The sequence below is a fragment of the Mytilus trossulus genome, chromosome 2 (assembly GCF_036588685.1).
Source record: "Mytilus trossulus isolate FHL-02 chromosome 2, PNRI_Mtr1.1.1.hap1, whole genome shotgun sequence".
Lineage (NCBI taxonomy): Eukaryota > Metazoa > Mollusca > Bivalvia > Mytilida > Mytilidae > Mytilus > Mytilus trossulus.
Genome location: NC_086374.1, coordinates 89322653 through 89336716, shown reverse-complemented (window position 1 = coordinate 89336716; position 14064 = coordinate 89322653). Strand labels below are relative to the sequence as shown.

The 14064-nt window shown below is 33.6% G+C and overlaps 1 pseudogene; it reads left to right on the top strand.

Annotated features, from left to right (window-relative positions):
* Window positions 1-6048: 6048 nt before the first annotated feature.
* LOC134706081 (pantetheinase-like) lies at window positions 6049-12023 on the top strand (annotated as a pseudogene).
* The last annotated feature ends 2041 nt before the right edge of the window (window positions 12024-14064 follow it).

The window sequence follows — 14064 nt, the reverse complement described above, 5'->3', positions numbered from 1 at the left end:
TATTTTTGGATAATTTTTTAAAACCTTAACTAATATTGTTCGGTTAATGTGTCTATACGACGTTAAATCTTAAACCACAAATAACAATCAATGTTCCACATTGGTCACTGCCCAAACCTAGGTGATAAATTTTGAGATAAAAACGAGACGATAGGAGAGTAAGAAGGGTGTGAAATTAAAGATGTAACTCATGTTTAACTATATGTCCTTCAAAAGGTAATATAACAAAATACAAAAAAAAACCAAAATAATGAACTCCAAAGATAATCCAAATAAGAAAAAGATGGTAAATAAGCAAAATCCAAAGGGGAAACATATCTTATAATCGGAAAATAGTTGTCATATTCCTATCTTGGTACAGGCATTTCCTTATTTAGAAGATGGTATACTAAACCTGGTTCCAAGCTAGCTTAACATCTCATTTGTATGATATTCATTAAATGACCATCGAAATCATTGAAATATATTATGTAGTGAAGCAGTAAGGCCTAGTTTTGGCCCAAGAAAATAAAATGTTTGATAACTATTTCAAATTGGCACATAATGTTTAGAAATGTATAGGGTAAAAAAATATAAATAAAAAACATAAAGATTTTTATCTTATGACGTCACAATTACGTCATAATGTGTACTATTTTGAATAAAAGGATGAAAAATACAGAACTAATGCAGTTTTCAATCTGTATTTCCGTTGTGGAAACATCCTGCGCAGCCGAGAAACAACAAAATATTTAACAGAAGCTTTATTATAACTATTGGCATAATCTCACCAAATGTAAAGTTGTTTCTTAGGTGCGCACATACTTTTTTAATCTAAAATGTACTTAAAATTTGATGAAAAACAAGGAAAATCATGAGATTTTACAAAATATGCAAATTTAGTCATGATTTGTTACCATGGTAACGTGTTCGATGTCAAATTTGTTTTGTTTTTCTGAGTATATTTTACCTAAGTCAACTTTTCAGTTATTTAAGAATATATATGATATCTTTTGAATTTGTAGTAATTTTGGGGCCAAAAAAGGGCCTTATTGCCCCTACTCCTTTTTCAACTTTTATAAGTTTTGATTTTATTCAGAATATTTGCTAAAACTTGCTTAATATTCTATGTAAAAAACATTTCTTTTTCATAATTATATATATATATCTAGCGCGTACCGCATAGTGAAATGCGATTTGGTGCCACGATATGTCAGAAGCATAAGTTCGAATCCCGGGGAGGGAAGAGTAAATCGTTTGCCTACTTTTTCTTTTGTGTCGTTTGTTTCCTCTTATATTTGAGTGTCTATTCATATTATTATAAGATGTGGCACGGTACTTTTCTATCCCGAATTAATGCATTTAGTTTTGATGTAATATTTGTTATTCTCATCGGATTTTGTCTAATGCTTAGTTCGTTTCTGTGTGTGTTACATTTTAATGTTGTGTCGTCTCTCTCCTATATTTAATGCGTTTCCCTCGGTTTTGGTTTGTGACCCGGATTTGGGTTTTTTTTCTATCGATTTATTAGTTTTGAACATCGGTATACTACTGTTGCCTTTATTTAGACGAATTCTATATGTCAGCCTTGTAACACCATCACTGCTGGTAATCCGAAGGATGAAATCTGTTGTAGAGTCGTCACTGGTTCAGAGGTACTTTATAATATGGCTTCAATGAACAGCACATCGAACAACAAATCGGAGGACTTAACTTGTTTGTATTTGATTCTAAAACTTCACAAAATTCCGTACAAACAATGATTGATTATCCGGCTCATCTGCATGTTTGATTTAAGAATTGTTCATTAGATTGACCAAAAAAATCTGTTCTCAGTGAAACAGGGTCTTCAGATATATTGTGAAACTGTTTACTTACGTAGTGGTATAAACCACATGTTGATTCTAAACAACTCTAAAGAACTTCGGGTGATTTTTAAATCTCGATCTTTTTCTGAAATTACTTTGTTCATAATAGTTATCCCAGAAGAACGCGGTGTGTCAGTGTAAGATCACCCCGATGGCTGGAGGCCAGAGGGTGATCTAACACTGACACACCAAGTCCGAATGGGATAACTTTTTTACATCCCAGCTGTTTTAGATTAGACGAAAAACCATTTACAATTCATTTAGAACGCCACACAACCATTATAATATACTTTATATATTACTATATGATGTAGACCCTTTATGACCCCCGAACACGATGAGCAGATATCAAACAATGTCAACTCGCCCCACTTGCCAATCGGCCCACACAATATCGCCACTTTATAGAAAATCACCCCACTCTTGTGTACCGATTCACCACACTTTTGAAAAAGTATATAATCAAATTGAACAATCAGTCTGATAACTCACCTATTAACGAAAAAGGTTTAAACCCCACTGAATAAAGGTCTGCCAACTCGCCCCACTTATTAAAAAGTTCTTGCTTCCTTTATGTATGTTACATTACATGTAGTTCTTATCCAGTCATCCTGGTGTAGTGGTATGTATTGTGGCTTGATATGGTAAAGGTCTTGAGTTCGAATCCCAGCACAGACACTGGATTTTTTCTGCGTGAATTTTGATAGATAGTCTTTTCCGTAAAATTAATAATAAGTTTTATAGTGGATTTGACATTCCCGCCAAAATGTTACAGAACAAAGGAAAGCATGCATAACAAGAGTCTAACAAAGAAACTCAAACTGGGTTGATCTGGTAGGGGTGATCCGGCCCAGATCATCCCTGTTAGAACAAAAGAGCTGGGATGTAACAACATTTGATTGTTCAACCCTGTATACATGCACCACCATTACCCATGTGAAATTAAAAAATCTTCTATTGGAAGTAATCCACAATTCCTTTCAATATAAAAATATTAGAAAATGCTGTAAATTTATTATTTTGAGATACTCAATGCGTGCTTTATTAATAGTGTACACAAAGGTAAAACATACGACAAAGAGGAACTACTGATCAGTATGATGAGTTTCTTATAAACCACATATTCGTTGAATTTAAAGGTAGTCTTTTTCAAATCAATTGTCGGCATTCCTTTAGGAACGAACTGTGTGCCTCTTATTTTAATATTTTAATTTTGATATGAATCGCAGTTCATGCAGACACTAACGTGTTGTAAAAAATAAGAAGATCAAAGAAGCCAGATTAATTTCACCTTCAGATATACTGATGATGTTCTTTCCGTAAACAATCCAAATTTGCTAATTGAGTTCCATTAATATATCTTCCAGAAAATGAAATTAACGAAGCATTAGACAAGCTTCCTCAGCCTTCTTTTTAGACTTATGCCCCAAATTTTACATAAAAAGTCATTTCAGTACACGAATCAATGACAAACGAGATTTGAATTTGGAATTATAAATCCCCCACTCAAGCTGTAATATACGAACTTGACCTACATATTGGATATACATTTCCCAACTTTTTCAGTATTCACGTGCTTGCAACTGTCACTCAGACTTAATAAAACGTCACCAGTATCTGAGCAGAAAGTTTACCAAGGTTATTGTCAAAGAACTGTTCGTCTTTTTTAAAGAAAAGGTTCATCGGAATATTATATACCAAGACTTTGGTGATAAATATTCCGTATCAACGTTACAGATAATACATGATGGTCTTGGAGCAGAGATTCTAGGTACTTACGTTGTACGTAATATTGATAATGTATGTAAGTGTTCTTTTATTTGTTTTTGTAAATTATCAATAAAAAGTAAAATCACAAAAATACTGAACTGCGAGGAAAATTCAAAACAGATAGGCCACAATCAAATGGCAAAATTAAAAGCTCAAACACTGGGTAAAAGCCACTGCTGGTGGAGATTTTATATCACCAGCCGTGTAGTCATCACTATATTCTTTTTATTCAAGTGTCACTGAAAAGCCTTTGTAGACGAAACGTGGGTCTGCCGCAAATACAAAATTTCAATCCTAGTATCTATGATGAGTTTATTTACAACCACTGGTTCGATGCCACTGCTGGTGGAGTTTTTTTCCCCATGGATATCATCTGCCAAGTAGTCTGCACTACTGTGCTGACATGAATTTTCATTGATAGGGTCATATTTATAAATTAACTGTTCACAAAACTTCGAATTTTTTAAATACTGAGACTTTCTACCTCAGGAGCAGATTACCTTTGCCAAAAAAAAAGAAAAACTTTGAGAAATGTTTGGTCCTCAATGCTCTTCAATCTCGTCCTTTATTTGGCCTTTTTGACTTTTTTTTATTCGAGCGTCACTGACTAGTCTTTTGTAGACGAAATGCACGTCTGTCGCAAATACAAAATTTCAAACCTGGTATCTCTGCTGAGTTTATACACATCAAACTAACTGTCATATTCCTGACTTGAACTTTCAATTGTATGACAGTTGCAACAAACTCCTTTATATTAACAACGATGTGTTAACAAAATAAACACACATAATAGATAAAAATGTGTCAAGAATAGGGGTAAATCGGTCAACATTATTATCTTTATCGCTATAAAAAAACACATATCTAACAAAGAAGCACAAATGGACTATAGATCAAGCATATAAGGAAAAATTAAAGAGAACAATACACAAATGTTCTATAGTGCATTTACACGATAACGGTATGCATAAGTACAGAGCCACGTCATATATGTATCCAAAACAACATAAAACGGCATATAAACGAAGTACATTAGTAAAATTGTGAGACAAGCATACTAAAATGTTGGACGATAGCTTTAGAATACGAGTATTACAAAAGGACACACAATGACGGGATGTACATTTACCGAGCCACGTCACATGAATATCAATAAAATAGACTTAACAATAAAAGTAATATTACTTTACTGTTCAGTTGTTGCTCGGTACTTATACATTCCGTTATCGGGTTATTGTGCTTTGTTCATTTTTGTGTTCTTGTTCTTCATTTTTGCTTATAGGCTTTGTCTACATGACACTTTGTTATATTTTGTTGACATATTTAAAATTGAGAAAGGAAATGGGGAATGTGTCAAAGCGACAACAACCCGACCATAGAGCAGACAACAGACGACGGCCACCAATGGGTCTTCAATGTAGCGAGAAACTCCCGCACCCGAAGGCGTCCTTCAACTCGCCCCTTAAAAAAATGTTTGTTTGTTTTATTATTAAGATTAGATTATGAATCAATGTTGACTGCCATCCGTCCAATTTTGACAATTTTACTTTTTATCTTAATTTGAGAATTGAACCTTTTATGTTTGTAAATAAACTCATCATAGATATCAGGACTACATTTTATATATACGTCAGACGCGCGTTACGTCTACAAAGGACTCATCAGTTACGCTCGAATCTAAAAAATTTAAAAAAAAAAAAAAAAAAAAGCCAAATAAAGTACGAAGTTGAAGAGCATTGAGATCCAAAATTCCTAAAAGTGTTGCCAAATACAGGCTAAGGTAATCTATGCCTGAGGTTTTCTTTATACATTATTGACAATTTAATGGAATTTAATGCGACTGTATTATAAATCAGAGGTTGAACTACTTATAATACCGGGTCTTGAATATGACAGGTGTTTACATTCTTTTGATGTGTTTGAGTATTTGATAATGCCATTTGATAAGGGAATTTTGATAATGATGCGATGTCTAGTAATAAGTATTAAATATGTTTAATTTGCCAGTTTCACGTTATACATATCCAGGTGAAAGCTTACAGAAATAAGTGCACCAAGATCAAAAGTTAAATCCAAAATGAATACGACAACTAATGAAGGAAACTTTTAAGGAAAATAAAATCTGTCACATAATGAAACATACTTCAACTCTTTTTTCAATAAAAAAAATCACACAAACAAGATGAAACAATTTTTAATACACAGTAATGATACCAATACTTAAACCATGTCCATTATCCAGTTCATATCTATTTAACAATCATTATAAGTCGTAGATCTAATTTGCCGCGAATACAGACACGAGAATTATGTGTTCGCAGAAAACTATTAGATACCGTTATATATAGAAGTCATAGATCGACCAATGAAAAAGGCCTAATGAGAGTGAAACTTCCCAGAGCATATAGTCAAAGTTCATCACTAAAAAAACTGATGTACCATTAGTTTGACTGAGTGTCGAAATTTTGATTTTTACTTAACACATATTGATGGGGTGTATTTGCAAATATCTATTCGTGTTTGTTTTTTATCTTGTCGAAGCTCAAAAATCGACCTTTAAAGCGGCAGTTTATGAACATGCGGTTATTATTCCTAAAGATTGGGGATCCCAGGATAACAGATCCACTGCATTACAAAACATGATGAGAAATGTTGACATTTATAAGGCACAGGCCACGATAGCAAGCAAACAGGTATGTCATACATTTATCAGAATATTTCTTCATCATAAATATCAAGGTATGACTCAATATTTTTTTTAAGAATGTAACAGAAACAAACTTGCAGTGTTGAATCGAATGGAGTGCCGCCTTTAATGTTTTTTCTAATAAAAAATCAACAAAAGAAAATTTTTACAAAAATAGAATTGTCGATCTCATTTATTTTGTTTATTTACTGGAAGTGGGGGGACTGTGCAGAAGTGGGTTTTCCTATTCGAACAGTGGGAGGGGATATACAATTAGTTTTAAAAAATGACGTTAACAGAGCAGCCACATCATTGTATGGTCAACTATTCTGAGGTAGATTGAATCCTAATTTTAGTTAATACTTTAATTTATTTTGTATATATGCGAGGAAAGACAGATAGCTGCATATGTCGAATGCGCTAAATGTACACAGGTCGGGTACAATGATCTGCTTATGTATGGGGACTTTTAAAGGGAAATCTCTTTCACTGATAAAACACCCAAATGTTTTGGACGATTTGAGTACTATTGTAAAAGCATTCTTTTGCAAACGTGTACCTTGTGACACAATAGATTACAATTTATGTGTTTTTATAGACGTCTTAATCCATATTGTAACACATTTTATTGGTTGGTGGATAATTTGATTTTCATCTGCTACGCACTTTTAATCTTTTTATTATAGCTATATATTTTTTTAATCTCCATTGCTTTCTCAACAATAATAGAAATTGATATTGCTGATGTTAAAATCACCAATCAATATACAAATAAAAGATGTGGCATGATCCACAAGATACCAAATGAAATAGAAACTAACAACTACAGGTCACCGTACGGCCTACGCCAATTAGAAAAACCCATACCGCATAGTCAGAGATGTTATTAACATGAAATAAATAATGGAAATTTTGTTTAGTTTAAACATATTTATTTATTAGGAATTAAATGAAAAGTTTTTGCAGCTTATATTAATCCCTTTCCACTTTGCGGGTGCGAGTGCTGCCTTGAAGCAGCCTTGGTATGCTCCTTTTTAAAATATACAAAGTAGTCTGTTACGTGCAAGAGATATGTCTCTCTCTTACCACGGGTCAGCCGTTTATCGTCCCAATCCGACGGACTATCATCGTTTCACAAGACCATACTCGCAAATGGTGTCAATAGAGAGCCGAAAATTCAGTCCCTGAAATTTTCTTCCCAGAAGGGTAACCACACCAGGTACCTTTGTGTAAGAAGTCTTATGCGCTAACAGTTACACCACGGCTATCTCACGGAAATAAGATCCTAGTAAACTTTTTTTGGTCGTTATAATTAACGTTTTCTAAAAGGCTAGAAATTTAACACTGATATCAGATATCAGATCATTGAATTTTTGTTTTTATTGGTATTAATATTGTTTTTGTTATCAATTTTGTTCCCTGGCTATCAATGAAGTCTTTACGCGAAATTTACTAGATGTTGGATGTGTACTGATTGATATTTTAGTCTTAGATGTATTATTTTTTTATTAGATATAAGAAAATGTGGTGTGAGTACCAATGAGTCAACTCTCCATCCAAATAACAATTTATAAAAGTGAACCATTATAGGTAAGCGTACGGCCTTTAACACGGAGCCTTGGCTCACACCGAACAATACCTTACATCACAACATAGAAAAACACACGATAAAATATCAATTAATTTACTATTTTTGATTGAGTTAAGCCTGCCTATTGAACCAGAGTTCAAATGCAAAGTTGACAACATCCCTTTGATAGTTAAATGGACGTCACTACGAGTTGAATGACAGTTATAAAATGTCTGTTTCGCCAGATGACGACTGATTAGATCTTTGAATGTCCTTAACCGAACAAGGCTTGGCATTGCGGTAGGAAATATATGAGCCAAAAGACGGTTGTCACTTGTGGAAGATGATCTGCTTACCCTTTGGGAGCCCCTGAGTTTATGCCAAATAATGTTTGGGGGTTTGTGTTACTCAATCTGTAGTTTTAATATGTTGTGTTTTGTTTACTGTTGCGTGTCTTCTTTTTTTTGCCCGGCTTTTTCATTTCGTTTTCAATTATAAGTTTGGTGTCCCTTTGATATATTTCGTCACTCATCAAGAAGTAAAGTTTTAAAAATTGTAGATCATTGTAGTAAATGATAACGATTTGGTTTATACATATATCACCGTGAGCAAATTAATTAACTTGTTTTTGCGGATATAGCAATGTGCTACTTTAACAAAGATTAACACAATGATCGCTATTTGCAGATGGCAGATTTTCGGGCAACTGCAAACACTTTAATAGAAGGCTGTTCTGTAAATAATTGCATCTTAAAATTACATACGTATATTCCTTGACCTAAAACATATACATTTATCTTTTTTTTTTAGGATTTGTGATGAATTTCAATTTTCGGGAAATATTGCTCATGTAACTTCTTATGTTTTGTTTGATTTGGAAATAATGTATTATTTTATATAAAGTTCATATGAACTTTAAGAAAATGGCTTTTTGTTTAGTAATCGCAAAAATTGGAATGTGTTTTTTTCATGACTTTTGGCATTGATTTAACAGAAAATGCACCGTACGATTTGTTTACAACCGGGAAAACCAGAAAGTACAGATTATTAGCTCTCGAACGATATATAATACAGCCGTGTGTTAGGTGGGTGCATTAAAGTAGTTAACTAAGCGTCTTTTTGAAATATGTCACTGTCCTATATTCCTGACTTGGTACAGGGAGAAGAATTTAAGAAAGATTTGCGCAAAATTTCAGTTTCTTTTATATCCCTCCGATTGCCATTTCTTCACATTTCTGATAGATTTTTCTTTTTGCTTCACTAAAATTTCCTCACTAAATAACGTATTTTCTTTCTGATTTAAAAGAAGGACGAAATATACCAAAGGGACAGTCAAATGTGTAACTGTGTTATCCAAAGAAGATACATGTATTTACATTAATTTGTACTGCAGAAACTGTTTGGGGGAGAATTCTCCCAGCATATAAAGCATAACATGTTCAATTGTTTAGTGTATGTACAAAGAAACCACTATTAAACATGCACATTGTATTTGCACTGTCGACAAAAAAGATTTTTTGTCGTTTAAATGTGTTTGTCTCATTAGACGCTTACATGAGGGTCTGGATGGGGTTTACATATTAGAGAATAATGGGCATATAGTGCAGAATATACAAAGTTTAACATTACAGATTTATAAAAGGCCTAATATAAGAGAAAAGTGGGATGTTAAAATATAAAGAATTGAGAATAATGATCAAAATAAATAACGAGTAGATAAAAAAAAAATTGTGCTAGGGCTAATTTAGTGGTAAAACTTCTCTAAAAAAATAATTTTGAGCTCTATTGAAGAATGTTTGTACTGCGATATATCGGGGGTGGGGGATAACTCATCTTGTTTTTGATCTAAACGGGGTTTATGATTTTAAATATGCTTGTATTTTATAAAACTCAAATACAATTAAACAATATAAGTGCTCAAAGGTGTCAGTATTCACCTCAGAAACTTACAAAACCTTTGAATAGACTAATTAAGAAGGGATATAATTACGATACTGTTGTCAAGTCATTAAAGATTGCATATTTTGGCGTTAATATTGAGTCACAGATAAGGTCTTTGCGTCGGAACTAAACACATTTATTCTGAAAACAGTTGTTGGCATGACACGGGTTATGTTCTTCTCATATATGGTATGACGGTATGATACTAAACCCCTAACGGGAAGGATTGTGCCTGATGTTCATATGATGAAATCATAATCTTTCAGTCAGTTTAATTGAAGTATGGAGCTGGCATGTCAGTTAACAGCTTGTAGTCTGTTGTTATTTATGTATTATTGTCATTTTGTTTATTTTCTTTGGTTACATCTTCTGACATCAGACTCGGACTTCTCTTGAACTGAATTTTAATGTGCGTATTGTTATGCGTTTACTTTTCTACATTGGTTAGAGGTATATGGGGAGGGTTGAGATCTCACAAACATGTTTAACCCCGCCAGATTTTTGCGCCTGGACCAAGTCAGGAGCCTCTGGCCTTTGTTAGTCTTGTATTATTTTAATTTTAGTTTCTTGTGTACAATTTGGAAATTAGTATGGCGTTCATTATCACTGAACTAGTAAATATTTGTTTAGGGGCCAGCTGAAGGACGCCTCCGGGTGCGAGAATTTCTCGCTACATTGAAGACATGTAAGTGACCTTCTGCTGTTGTTTTTTTATTTGGTCGGGTTGTTGTCTCTTTGACACATTCTCTATTTCCATTCTCAATTTTATCACATATAAATATTTTAAAATAAGTGTGGGAAGAATTATTTAAACCAATGAAAGCAAGTATATAACCATTATTATATGTACTAGTATATATTGATATTATGAATAATAACATAACATAACGTTATAAGTCTTTATCTGTAATTTCAGGACGTGGATATCATGGCATTTTCTGAATACGGAATTTATGTTGGTATGAATATTTTCCGAGAAGATATAAAATCATATCTTGAGTATATTCCTGATCCGGAAGAAAACTGGAATGCATGTCAACATCCAGACAAGTACGAAGACACAGATGTACAGAGACATTTAAGTTGTCTGGCAAAAGACACGTCAATGTATCTGGTGGTTAACTTTGGTGATCGTCAGCCATGTGATATTGGAAAAGACACGAACTGTCCTAAAGACGGACACTATCAATTCAATACAAACGTTGTTTATAACCCTAAGGGTGATCTGATTGCAAAATACCATAAAATACAATTATATGGGGAGAAACATTTTGACGTACCACCAGTAACAAAACTGGTGACATTTGAAACACCATTTGGTAAATTTGCTGTCTTTACCTGTTTTGATATTCTTTTTAAAACACCTGCGATCGATGTATTGATGACAGATGGTGTTGGGAATGTTGTGTTCCCTACAGCTTGGATGGATTTTTCCCGTTACTTGCTGGCATTCAGTTTCATTCTGCGTTCGCGGCCGGCGCCAAGGTTTATCTTCTAGCAGCAAATATAAACCTGCCCACGGGCAGATTTCACGGAAATTGGAATATATTCACCAACAGGTTACAAAGCTTTCCAATACAGCGAATCCCTCGGAGGAAAGCTTTTAATTGCTGATTTACCTATCGTAAATACAAACCTATTCGTGTCCAACTTTCAAAGACCAGATTTTAAAATTGAAACGCCCTCAGTTAGTTCTGGCCAGTTCCGATCTAACGTTGGATATGATCCATTCGTGTTTGTTCCTATACAGAACAAAAAGGGAAATGTGAGTGTGTGTGATGGGAACGTGTGCTGCTTTCTGTCTTATGAACGAATAGGTAGTGACTCAGACTATTTTGCGTTTGGTGCATTCGATGGTCTTCACAAGTCGAAAGTTAAACCATATTACCTGAAAGTGTGCACACTTTTAAAATGTAAAACAGCAAATAGAACTAGCTGTGGAGATCGAAATGTAAAAGAGTCAGTGACGAATTTCACGAGCATAAAATTAACGGGGACGTTCGAAACTTGGTATATATTTCCTGAAGTTCTTTTAGCAGATAATGGTCAAAGGAAACTTTCTTCTGGAGACTTTTGGACATACGCAGATGAAACTTTAGAATCGAAACATGGTTTTGAACTTCCTGTCTTATCTGTTTCACTGCTTGCAAGAGACTATGAAAGAGATGATGGAGGTGAAATAGACGAAAGAGATGAAAGAAAAGGTTGAAACTGTATTTATTCAAACTTCTTTTTTATAACACTTCTTACTATATCTACTTTTTGTGTTGAGTGAAATATAGTCGTATAGAAAGCCAGCTAAGACATTCATAGAAGCGTGTCATCGCAAACGCACATCCCTCTTGTCTTTGTGTTTTTGTTGTGTTTCTTTTTCTTCTGTTTTGTTAGGGGTTTTTTTTTGGGGGGGGATTCGTTTTTTTTTTTACTCCTATATTATAACTACAACCAGTAATAGATGAAAAGAGAATTTGTGAAAATACTTGTTTGCTCTCTTCTAAACTTTAATTTCTTTAATGACTCGAGACAAGCAAATGTCTATTTTATTGGCAACGAAAAGGATGTCCGAAATTAATATAGCCAAAACATTGCATTTATTTCAGTATTTATACACTAATATAGCATTGTAACTCTTCAAAACATTCAACTGCTAGTTAACATGTGTTTTACTTTGACATGTTTATTTTCATTTAATGATGGTACAAAGAGCTTAGTACAACAGACATTATTCTAGACTAAGACAAAGACTTGAGACTCTGTACCATTTTAGAATACACTATGTTTTTATTATCTATATATTGTAGCCCCCTTTCTGTGACGGCCCCAAACACATTCTACAATCCTGGCGAGACAGCAACCGTCAGCCTTGTCTGTATTGTGACTGCTGGAAACCCTACTAAGATCAGATGGTACAAAAACAGTCAGCTTTTAACAATAAATGGTAAATTCTCCGGTGGAACCGTCTCCGGTCCGGCATTGACTATTACAGGTGTTGTAATGAGTGATGATGGTACCTATATATGCGAAGCTACAGATGGTAGCGCTACTGTTAGAACAAACAACATCCAGTTGTCTCCAATGGGTATGTTACAAACTAGTGCTTATTAGTTTTGAGCTTTGCAAATTAGGTGTTAATTCTGCAATTATAAGTTAGCTAGTGATGTATATGTGGTGATTGATTTATGTCTGTTTTTCTTGCATCTGATGTCATTTTTTATGTTTGTACTTTTAAGAACGTTGGTTTTAAAAGCTCCAAAAGAGCTTATATTTTACTGTATTATATGCCTTTACTGATTTCAAATAAATATGATTTGATTTAATTGGATTTGCAACCATTGGAAATGCCTTAATTTCATATAAATGAACTCGTGATATTGGGAAACTGTAAGCTCAGAAATGATGTTAGTTTGAAAACATGAAAATAGCAATTTGTCTTGTCAATGTTTTTTTAATTTTTAGAGAGATCTGTATCAGAATTCGATATAATTACGTCCATCCTTAATGGTTACAACAAACTTGTCCGACCCATCGATCCTGTTAACAACGTAACACACTCTCTCATTCCAAAAGAAACCATCGAATTTGTAAGTATAAAGTAAAATAATAACAATACCGATGAAAATTCAAAATGGAAAGTCCGTTATTGAAGGGCAAATTCAAAAGCTTACACCCATCAAACGAATAGATAATAACTGTCATGTTCCTGACCTGATACATACACGTCTTCAAGTAGATGGTTCTATAGCTAGCCAAACCTTTTACTTGTATGAAGTGTGTAGTACACTACACACGTTTTTATGATATTTAACAAAGCAAATTAAAAACAAGATAATAAAGCAAAATGAAAGAATTCCGCATGCAAAGTTGAATATGCTTTTGAGTTGTTTTTTCTCGTCACTATCGATTATTGTATACCAATTGCAGTCCATACGACTTTGTTTTTCGATATTGTCTTATCTAGCAAGACTATAAAGGGATTAAGATTTTTGTAATGTTATCAACCTGTGTTTTTTTACCCTTAGCACTACGGGTTTTAATTTTTTTTAAAGTGACACTTAGTACACACACACTTTTAATTTAGTCCCTAACAAGCAAACGATTTGCATTATATTTTTGTTTTAAAAAAAACCTACCTCAGTTTTGAAAATTTCAGATCTAAATTAATTAATACAATGCTGATAATTATGAAAAGTGTTATCTTTGTATATTATTACACGATTAATTTACTTTCAAAACCAGGAGCCCAAGACATT